Source organism: Bufo bufo, chromosome 1 (assembly GCF_905171765.1).
Source record: "Bufo bufo chromosome 1, aBufBuf1.1, whole genome shotgun sequence".
Lineage (NCBI taxonomy): Eukaryota > Metazoa > Chordata > Amphibia > Anura > Bufonidae > Bufo > Bufo bufo.
This window is the reverse complement of record NC_053389.1, coordinates 97,417,612-97,429,974: the sequence shown is the minus strand read 5'-3', so window position 1 is coordinate 97,429,974 and position 12,363 is coordinate 97,417,612.

The following is a 12,363-nucleotide window of genomic DNA, read 5'->3' as shown; positions in this document are numbered from 1 at the left end:
TAATTTAACTCACCTTAATCCACTTGTTCGCGCAGCCGGCATCTCTTCTGTCTTTATCTGGGAGCAATAGGACCTTTGATGACGTCACTACGCTCATCACATGATCCATCACCATGGTGATGGATCATGTGATGGACCATGTGATGAACGCAGTGATGTCATCAAAGGTCCTATTGCTCCCAGATGAAGACAGAAGAGATGCCGGCTGCGCGAACAAGTGGATTAAGGTGAGTTAAATATTTTTTAATTTTTTTTTAACCCCTCCAGCCCTATTGTACTATGCATTCTGTATTCAGAATGCTATTATTTTCCCTTATAACCATGTTATAAGGGGAAATAATACAATCTACACTACAACTAACCCAAACCTGAACTTCTGTGAAGAAGTTCAGGTCTGGGTACCACAGTCGGTTTTTTATCACGCGCGTGCAAAACACATTGCACCCGCGCGATAAAAACTGAACATCGGAACGCAATCGCAGTCAAAACTGACTGCAATTGCGTTCCTACTTACGCGGGTTTGCCGCAATGCACCGGGACGCATCCGGACCTAATCCGGACACGCTCGTGTGAAAGAGGCCTTAATACAAGGCACTTACTAATGTATTGTGATTGTCCATATTGCCTTTTTTGCTGGCTTGATACATTTTTCCTTCACATTATTCACTGCTTGTTTCCATGGTTACCCTGCAATCCAGCACTGGTGACAGTGCTTATATAGTATAGGAAAAAGGCCTTGCCTCTCCAGTGGCCGGGACAGTGGAAGCACACACAGATACACATGCGCAACGCTTCCCGGCTTCTTCGTATCTGTCCTGCAGAGGTGGCCGTAACCCCTGAAACAAGCAGTGTATAATGTGATGAAAAATGAATCAAGCCAGCAAAGGAAGCAATATGGACAATCACAACACATTAGTAATTGCCTTGTATTAACTTTCTTTACATGATAAATGCCACTTACTGAAGTAAGACAATCACTTTAAGGGCTCATGCACATGGCCTTTGCTGTTTTTGTGGTCTGCAAGTTGCGGATCCACAAAACACATATACCAGCCGTATGTGTTCCACATTTTGCGAAACGAAACGTCCTGCCCTCTATAGAGCCATCTCTAGTAGCTATAGCCTGTAATATTATTACGCTCCAGAAATACATCCAGGCCCCTCTTGAATTCCTTTATTGTACTCACCCTCACCACCTCCTCAGGCAGAGAGTTCCATAGTCTCACTGCTCTTACCGTAAAGAATCCTTTTCTATGTTTCTGTACAAACCTTCTTTCCTCCAGACGCAGAGGATGTCCCCTCGTCACAGTCCTGGGGATAAATAGATGATGGGATAGATCTCTGTACTGACCCCTGATATATTTATACATAGTAATTCGATCTCCCCTCAGTCGTCTTTTTTCTAAAGTGAATAACCCTAATTTGTGATAATCTTTCAGGGTACTGTAGTTGCCCCATTCCAGTTATTACTTTAGTTGCCCTCCTCTTACCCCTCTCCAGCTCTGCTATGTCTGCCTTGTTTACAGGAGCCCAGAACTGTACACAGTACTCCATGTGTGGTCTGACTAGTGATTTGTAAAGTGGCAGGACTATGTTCTTATCACGGGCATCTATGCCCCTTTTGATGCAACCCATTATCTTATTGGCCTTGGCAGCAGCTGCCTGACACTGGTTTCTACAGCTTAGTTTGCTGTTCACTAAAATTCCTAAGTCCTTTTCCATGTCAGTGTTACCCAGTGTTTTACCATTTAGTATGTACGGGTGACTTGCATTATTCCATCCCATGTGCATAACCTTACATTTGTCAGTGTTCAAACCTCATCTGCTACCTCTCTGCCCAAGCCTCCAATCTATCCAGATCCCTCTGTAGCAGTATACTGTCCTCTTCTGTGTTACTTTACACAGTTTAGTGTCATCTGAAAGTGTAATCTGAAAAAATGTATATTTTATTGTGCAAGATCATTAATGAATACAGGTGAAACTCAAAAATTTGAATATCATGCAAAAGTTCATTTATTTCAGTAATGCAACTTAAAATTAGAATATTGTGAAAAGGTTCAATATTCTAGGCTCAAATTGTCACACTCTAGTCAGCTAATTAACCCGTACCCCCTTAGCAAAGGGTACCTGAGATTGTGACTTTGGGGTTTTCATAAGCTGTAAGCCATAATCATCCAAATTATAATAAATAAAGGTTTGAAATATCTCGCTTTGCATGTGATGAGTCTATCTCATATATTTGTTTCACCTTTTAAGTTGCATTACTGAAATAAATGAACTTTGCACAATATTCTTATTTTTCGAGTTTCACCTGTATATTGGAGAGAATAGGGCCCAGTACTGACCCTGTGGCACCCCATTAGTGATGGTGACCCCACCAATACTGACCCCTGTGGTACCCCACTAGTGACAGTGACCCAATCTGAGTGTGCACCGTTAATAACCACCCTCTGTTTTCTATCACTCAGACAGTTATTTACCCACATACAGACATTCCAAGCATTCTCATTTTATATACTAACCTATATACTAAGTACAAAAAAAAACCTGTAGCACTCACCTAGCCCTGGGAGGTGCGATGTGGTGATACATCGGGCCTGCTGGGCTCTGTAGGAGGAACACGCAGGCTGATTGCCCGGCCTGTGTGCTCCTCCTACACAGCCCGGCAGGTGCAAGGTCTCACCACCTTGTGCCTACTGGGCAGCGCCGACAGTTAAATGGTAGTCCCTACCATACTATTGCGTTCAACTGTCTCTGGGACATACACAGGGACAGACACTAAAATCTGGGACAGTTGGAAGGAATGCATATACAGTATATATCTCTATTTGGTGTAGTGGGACATAGGTAGATAAAACAGTTGCTCAGCAGCGCTTCTCACCACACTGAAGCCTCCATGAGGTGTTGGTGTTCCTCTGACTTTACAGGACGGGGGTTATTCCTGTATCTCCTTGGTGTGTGCTGCTTCTTTGCTTGTCCTTCTTCTCATTCTATTAACTGCACGTGTTGCAACGGCGTTGCGCACGATGGTACACGCTGTTATATTCTCACTGTATTCTTATTTACCAGCCACCTTGATCAGTCTGCCACATGCAATGTGATGTCCCAGGATTTCTCCTGCAGATCAATAGTCTCCCTACCAAACATTTTGGATCCGCCTAGAAGGGAGGACATAACGTTGCAAATAGCGGATAGTAATCAAGTTGGCTGGTAAATAGGAATATGGCGAGAATACAACCATCATGCTGACTGCTGTTCACAAGTCTCGCATGCACAGCTAATACAGCGAGATGCTGAACAGGCGAAGAAGCAGCCAGTTACACACAATCCCATTATAAGTGCATTTTTTTGTGTGCCTGAAATACAGTTCCAAATCTTGATAATATCTGCTCAGCTCCTCCTATGACTACAACATGCGGCCTGCATATTTATTTATTTATCTATTTTACTCACTTATATAGCGCTGACATATTCCGCAGCACTTTACAGACAGCATCACACTGTCCCCAATGGGGCTCACAATCTAAGTTCCCTATCAGCAGAGGCGGCACTAGACTTTGTGAGGCCTTAGGCGAAACTCGAACATGAGGCCCCCACGAAGATTGTTGGGATGCTCGTGATCTCCCGTACGGCGCCCCGACTCAGTCCTCAAGAAATAAGCTGTGTCAATCACCGCACGGAGCAGTGGTGTGGTCAACACTCCCCCTCCATGTATCTCTATGGAAGACTCGGAGATACACAAGTGCTGTATCTGCAGCTCTCCCATAGATACATGGAGGGGGAGTGTTGACCACCGCTCCGGGCACAAGGAGATCCGGAGTAACGTACAGGAGATCGTGGGGGATCCCATCGGCCAGACCCCCCCGATCAGACACTTATCTCCTATCCTTTGGATAGGGGATTTATTTTCCTATCCCGGAGTACCCCTTTAATATGCAGTGACACAGTACAGGGCTTATATTCACAGTGCATATTAACACTTTGCATTAACCCTGGCTATACTGAGATGTCAGTGCATTAACCCTGGTCCCTGGCTGTACTGTATGTGACATCACTGTGCAACCCTGTACTGTGACTAACAGGGTCTCAGAAGATCCGGGGCCCAAGCCCCAATGAATATGGCCCAGTTCTCTAAATCGACTCCCCCCCGCACACTGCATTTTGCTGTACTTGCTATACAGCAGCACGTACCTCTCACATCCAGGGCCTCCAGGTGACGTCTCCTCTGATGTAGATCTTCTCATCATCCTCTCCATTCGGTCCGGACAACTTCTCTCAGCCGCCTCGTCTCTGCAGAGTGTGACACACGGACATCTTAGCTTCCTCACTTTTCTATCATCATCCCCCAACAACCTGGAGACCCCACAGTGTTATCCTGCTGCTCGCTGTGCCCCCCAATACCCCTAAATACTATCCTGAATAAATAATAGTGCCCCCATAGTAATTGTACTCCTCATAGTCCCACCAATAGTAATTTCCTTCTAGAATGCCCTCATTAGTAATACTGCCCCCCACACTGCCCCTTTATGTAATTTGCCCCCCACACTGCCCCATTAAGTAATTTGCCCCCACACTGCCTCACATTATGTAATTTGCCCCCACATTGCCCCCATTAAGTAATTTGTCCCCCACACTGCCCTACATTATGTAATTTGCCCCCCACACTGCCCCACATTATGTAATTTGCCCCCACACTGCCTCACATTATGCAATTTGCCCCCACACTGCCCCACATTATGTAATTTGCCCCCCACATTGCCCCCATTATATAATTTGCCCCCACACTGTCCCCATTAAGTAATTTGTCCGCCACACTGCCCCCATTAAGTAATTTGCCCCCCACACTGCCTCACATTATGTTATTTGCCCCCCACATTGCCCTCATTAAGTAATTTGCCCCCCACATTGCCCCCATTAAGTAATTTGTCCCCCACACTGCCCTACATTATGTAATTTGCCCCCCACACTGCCCCATTATGTAATTTGCCCCCCACACTGCCCCATTAAGTAATTTGCCCCCCACACTGCCCCATTAAGTAATTTGCCCCCACACTGCCCCACATTGTGTAATTTGCCGCCACACTGCCTCACATTATGTAATTTGCCCCCACATTGCCCCCATTAAGTAATTTGTCCCCCACACTGCCCTACATTATGTAATTTGCCCCCCACACTGCCCCACATTATGTAATTTGCCCCCACACTGCCTCACATTATGTAATTTGCCCCCACACTGCCCCACATTATGCAATTTGCCCCCACACTGCCCCACATTATGTAATTTGCCCCCCACATTGCCCCATTATATAATTTGCCCCCACACTGTCCCCATTAAGTAATTTGTCCGACACACTGCCCCCATTAAGTAATTTGCCCCCACACTGCCTCACATTATGTTATTTGCCCCCCACATTGCCCTCATTAAGTAATTTGCCCCCCACATTGCCCCCATTAAGTAATTTATCCCCCACACTGCCCTACATTATGTAATTTGCCCCCCACACTGCCCCACATTATGTAATTTGCCCCCACACTGCCTCACATTATGTAATTTGCCCCCACATTGCCCCCATTATGTAATTTGCCCCCACACTGCCCCATTAGGGTAATTTGTCCGCTACACTCCCCCCATTAAGTAATTTGCCCCCACACTGCTCCCCCACATTTCCTCACATTATGTTATTTGCACCCCACATTGCCCCACATTATGTAACTTGCCCCCCACATTGCCCCATTATATAATTTCCCCCCACACTGCCCCCATTAAGTAATTTGTCTGCCACACTGCCTCTATTAAGTAATTTGCCCCCCACACTGCCTCACATTATGTTATTTGCCCCCCACATTGCCCCATTATGTAATTTGCCCCCCACATTGCCCCCATTAAGTAATTTGTTCCCCACACTGCCCCCATTAAGTAGTTTTGCCCCCCACACTGCCCTACATTATGTAGTTTGCCCCCCACACTGCCCCACATTATGTAATTTGCCCTCACACTGCCTCACATTATGTAATTTGCCCCCACACTGCCCCACATTATGCAATTTGCCCCCACACTGCCCCCATTAAGTAATTTGCCCCCCACACTGTCCTACATTATGTAATTTGCCCCCCACACTGCCCCCATTAAGTAATTTGCCCCCCACACTGTCCTACATTATGTAATTTGCCCCCCACACTGCCCCACATTATGTAATTTGCCCCCACACTGCCTCCATTAAGTAATTTGCCCCCCACACTGCCTCACATTATGTAATTTGCCCCCAACATTGCCCCCATAAAGTAATTTGCCCCCACACTGCCCCACATTATGTAATTTGCCCCCACACTGCCCCCATTAAGTAATTTGTCCCCCACTCTGCCTCACATTATGTAATTTGCCCCCCACACTGCCCCCATTAAGTAATTTGCCCCCACACTGCCCCACATTATGTAATTTGCCCCCCAACTTGTACTTGTTCCGCTGATCTGCTAGGCTGCTGCGCGGGCATGAGTTCAGTCACTTCAGAGCGCAACCCCGTCCTGCGGCGCGTAATCCCGCAAGACCCGTGACCTCCCGCGGCGGGTTTTGCGGGATCACGCTCCGAAGTGACTGAATTCATGACCACGCAGCAGCTTAGCAGATCAGAGAACAAGTACAAGGGGGGTGGGGAAAAGCATTCGGGGTACTTGCGGCGGTGTCGGGTGGGAGCCAGAGCGAGGCCCCCACCAGCGCGAGGCCTTAGGAGGCGGCCTAAGTGGCCTAATGGAAGAGCCGCCTCTGCCTATCAGTATGTCTTTGGAGTGAGAGAGGAAACTGGACAACCCGGAGGAAACACGCGCAAACACGGGGAGTACATACAAACTTCATACAGATGTTGTCCTTATTGGACAGCGTATTCACTGTGATGGCTCCCCTTTAAGTGCACTGAGGATGAGCTTAAAGGGCTATTTCCATCTCAGACAATGGGGGCATATAGCTAGGGTATGCCCCCATTGTCTAATAGGTGCGGGTCCCACCTCTGGGACCCGCACCTACATCGAGAACGGATCCCTGAAAGTTGTGCAGGGCGCACTGCGCATGCGCAGCCGTCCTCCATTCATTTCTATGGGGCAGCTGGCTCGGCTATTGTCGTCAGCTCCATAGAAATGAATGAGAGCTGTGGCCATGCAAGCGCGGTGCGCTCCCATTCACTTCCATGGGGAGAGCGTTTGGCGGTGGCCGGACCCCGGAGTCCTCCAGACACCACCTTCCCCGCTCCGTTTTCGGTGTAGGTGCGGGTCTCAGAGGTGGGACCCACACCTATTAGACAATGGAGTGATAAAATCTTGCATTGTCTGAGATGGGAAAACCCCTTTTAGCTAGTAAACCCTTGCTCCTCCTGCCTCATTTCCCAGTCTCTCCCTCTCCTTGATTGACAGGACCAGGAGAGATGACTATGGAGGAACCTAGCCCTGTCAATTAAGAAGGAGAGGTAGAGGTTAGAATAGGAAGCATCCTTGGTAGTCTTCAGGGATGATAATAGGTCTGCTGTGCATAATGACATGGAGCTTTACATAAGAGGGTAGGTGCTACCTCAAAACCTGCAAATCAGCCATGTCTTGCTGAGATCAGGATACATGCTTATGGTGGAGTTGGATGGAATCCTCTCAAAAGTGTTTGGCCTTAACAAATGTAATTGTGGTAGAAATAACATACGGAGACCCTCTGCTCGTTAGTCCTTTATGACAATATTTTGTTAGCTATGGACTGTGAATATATAAAAAATCTCTGAAACTGCTGAGGAGCATGGTAATAACATGTATTGTGGTGAAGTGAACAGTGGAGGAATCTCATAAGGGGATCATGTGTTGTGGGCATAGGCGCTTATTTTCTGCAAGGCTGAAAGCCGGCATGTCACTTCGGGGTAAGCCATTAGCTTAATGAACATGGAGAATGGGAATTAGCCTTCTCAAGTGAGTCCATGAAGCACTTGGGAATTGTCAGACATCTGCTCTAAACAGGGATAAAAGCCTCAGTTATGTGAACAGAGCACTTAAACAAGACAACCGCGCTCGGCTACGTCTCGGTCTAACTCCGGCCTCGTCTCTTCCAACCTGTCTGGTCTTGGCGGCTCACAGAGCCCTGTGTGGCCGCTTAGGTTCCTGGCAGTGTAGGCATACTCAGCTATTCATTCCTTTCAGTCTAACTCCTAATGAGCAAGGATAATTCCAGTCTATGAGAAGCTAAGACAGCCCTGAGAGAGCGAGGCCATTACCAACATGGCTGAAGGGCAATTTAATTAGCATGAAGTGGTCGCTCAGAGGATTCGAGCATCGTGTGATAAAATCTTGCAGAGCACAGCAATATCTCTCTGATTTTTATCCGTAACAGTTTCTGAGCCTTAACCAACAAGGACGTTCACTGTGAAGTTTTATATATACAGTTGTGTTCAAAATAATAGCAGTCAGACATCACTAACCTGATCAATCACTGTTTTGGGTAGAAATTATATTTCTACATGGCAAATAATTTACTAGCAGGTGTAGTAGAGTAATAGAAACCCAACAGACCCAAGAGTCATGACATGCATGCTGCTGATTCTGTGTAATTGAATAACTAATTGAAAGGATTATGTTCAAAATAATAGCAGTGTGGAGTTCAATTAGTGAGGTCATTCATTCTTTGAAAAACAGGTGGCAATTATTGCCCTTATTTAAGGAAGGAAGCAAATGTTCATTTCTTTCTGAAATTCTGAGGAAAATGGGTCGTTCCAGACATTGTTCAGAAGAACAGCGCACCTTGATTAAAAAGTTGATTGGAGAGGGGAAAACATATAAATAAGTGCAGAAAATGATAGGCTGCTCAGCTAAAATGATTGCAAATGCTTTAAAATGGCAACCAAATCCTGAAAGACGTGGAAGAAAGCGAAAAACTACTATTCGAATGGATAAAAGAATAGCCAAAGTGGCAAGGACTCAGCCAACAATCAGCTCCAGGAAGATCAAAGAAGGTCTAAAGTTATCTGTGAGTACTGTTACAATTAGAAGACGCCTATGTGAAGCCAAGCTATCTGCAAGAAGCCCCCGCAAAGTCCCACTGTTGAAAAAAAGACATGTGCTAAAGAGGTTAGATTTTGCCAAAGAGCACATTGACTGGCCTAAAGAGAAATGACGCAACATTTTGTGGACTGATGAAAGTAAGATTGTTCTTTTTGGGTCTAGTGGCCGGAGACAGTTTGTCAGACAACCCCAAAAACTGAATTCAAGCCACAGTACACTGTGAAGACAGTGAAGCATGGTGGCGCAAGCATGATGATATGGGGATGTTTCTCATACTACAGTGTTGGGCCTATTTATCGAATACCAGGGATCATGGATCAGTTTGAATACATCAGAATACTTGAAGAGGTCATGCTGCCTTATGCTAAAGAGGAAATGCCCTTGAAATGGGTGTTCCAACAAGACAACAACCCCAAACACACCAGTAAACGTGCAACATCTTGGTTCCAGACCAACAAGATTGATGTTATGGAGTGGTCAGCCCAATCCCCGGATCTTAATCCAATAGAAAACTTGTGGGGTGACATCAAAAATGCAGTTTCTGAGGCAAAACCAAGAAATAGAGAAGAACTGTGGAATGTAGTCCAATCATCCTGGGCTGGAAAACCTGTTCACAGGGGCCAGAAGTTGGTTGACTTCATGCAACACAGATGTACAGCAGTTCTCAGATGTATAGCAGTGGTTATACTGTACAACTAAATATTAGTTAAGTGATTCAAAGGAAAGCAAAATCTTCAAACATTTTTCAGTTTATGTAGTGAATGTTTGAGTTTGTAAAGACGAATACAAACACTGCTATTTTTTTTGAACAGTCTAATATTAACTTTTCTTAAAAAATTTTAGAGGAACAACACAAATTTTATATATTTTTCTTCATGTTTTGATTTGGAATAGAATGTGTAGTGTTCCCAATGTTACATACCATGAGACCTCTCTAAAGACCACCCCTAGGGGGGCGTGGTTTGACAGCCATGTAAGATGGCTGCATGAAGCAAGAGCTCCAGTGAACCTCCAGCGACAGCGGGATAGAGCACCCCATAACCACCTAAATAACACCCGCCGACTGAGACCAGACAGACCCGATGATGACCAGAGGCAAACGGTCGGTTAAGAAACAGGGGAGTCTGGACTTTTACCTGGAAAAGAGCCAGGGCCAAAATGGCGCCGCTTCTCTGCCTCGAACATCAGGACCTGATCGCCCGTATGTCCGGAATGCTCCGATGGAGACCCCTGCGGAGAAAATGTCGAGCCCGCCTTCATCTGGGTCGTCTGAATCCATGACACCGCAAAACCTGATCAGGGCCGACCAAGACCCCCTGACAATGAGCCCAGGGCAGCGCACTTCCATACCTGCACCATCTTCCTCTTCAACTCCGGAGCGACAGACGCAGACTGCGCAGACTTCGCCTACAACATCAAGTGAGGTGAGCAGACATACTATACTCACCGTCCAGGCAATCCCCACAAATGATCAACCAGCTCTGGTAACCTGCTGAAGGACATGTTAGTCCTTTTCAGTCAATCCATACAGAAAGATTTATCTTCCCTAGTACTCCCACTCCAAACAGCAGTGGAGGCCATGGATGGCAGAGTCAGCCACGTGGAACCTAAAATGGGTGATTTTGCCACCTCACACAATCAGCTCATCGACGCACATAATGAGTTATCAGAGGAACTGGACCACCTCAGAGCCAAATTAGTTGACCTTTAAAACAGGTCCCGCCGTAATAATCTTAAATTCCGCTGCATCTCTGAAGAAATCGCTCCTAAAGATTTGGCATCCTATCTTCAGGGCCTCATGAAAACCCTGATCCCAGCTCTTTCCTCTCATGACTTCATCCTGGACAGAGCACACAGGGTAATGAGACCAAAGCATCTCCCAGACTCCTCTCCAAGGGACGTGCTAGTTAGGGTGCACTTCTTCCACATTAAAGAAGCGCTAATAGCTGCAGCAAGGAAATTGGGAACATTACCTGCTCCATATCACCAAATTAAAATGTTTGCAGACTTGTCGGTGGCCACCCTCCAACAACGTCGGACATTAAGCGCATTCACAACTGTACTGAGGCAAAACAATGTCCCATATAGGTGGGGGTTCCCAACAAAAGTTCTGATACACCACCAGGGGACCCTCCACGTGATAAGCCCATTAGAATCTGGAAAGAAACTCCTGGAACATCTCTATGGAGGACACTAACCTAGGATCACGCTCACCCACTCATTTGCCTTCTGAATGGCAACTAGTGTCCCAGAAAAGGAGGCCTACTCGCTGACTTGTGGACATGAGGTTCTACTATCGCAAATAGGGAGGCGCTGTGTGGCTTCTTCCCAATAGGCTGATAATTGGCATGTTATGCCGATCCGTTAATCCTTTTTTATATAGTTTTGTTGTGTTGTTTAACCTTTCTGATTTCCTTTCCCCTTATGTACATCTGAATGGTAGATCTCTCACAATTAACTACCTTGCCAAGTCTCCAAAACTCATATTCTTAGTGAATACCGCCTATTATGTTCTCTCCGTATTGTACTACCCATCTAACAACATTTTATGCTTTCACAGCGTGGGTCAGTCCATAAATTGTTCTCAAAGTAGTTGCCCTTAACACTAAGGGCCTGAACAGCCCATTTAAAAGATCCATGCTGTGGAAGAAAGCGAGAGCCCTAAAGTGCGATATATTATGTGCCACTGAAACGCACTTAAAAAAAGAAGACGCTCACAGGTTGAAGAATATCCATTTCCCCCATATTTTCCACTCCCATTACCCCAAGAAACAGAGGGGTGTAATGGTAGCAATAAAATATTCGGTAGCATTTCTGCTAAACAAATCCATTGTAGATCAAAATGGCCGATATATTATCCTGGTGGCCTCCATAAATAATGTGACATACACCCTAGTATTTCTATATGCTCCAAATAAACATCAGATTTCCTTTTTTAGGAGAATAATGAATAAGGTGAACGCAATAAAACAAGGCCTGGTTCTGTGGGGGGGGGGGGATTTCAATTTTGTGCTGGATCCTCTCTTGGACTCTACAACTCAACACAGAGATCATTCCCATGCTATGGTTTCCCTTTTATTGAGAGAAGATCTATTTGATGTCGTTGAGGATTTTTCTCAAATGCTCAAATTTATATTCCAGAATAGATTTCTTTTTAGCTGACAGGTCCCTCCTACGAAATACAACACACTCCTCAGTTGAACTGATAACATGGTCCGATCATGCGCCAATCACTCTATTAGCAAAAATAATATCAGACCCCCTTACTCTCCGTGGCGCAACAACACATACCTAATGGAACACCCTAAATATTGGATCTCACTCTCAGAGGAATTAACGAAA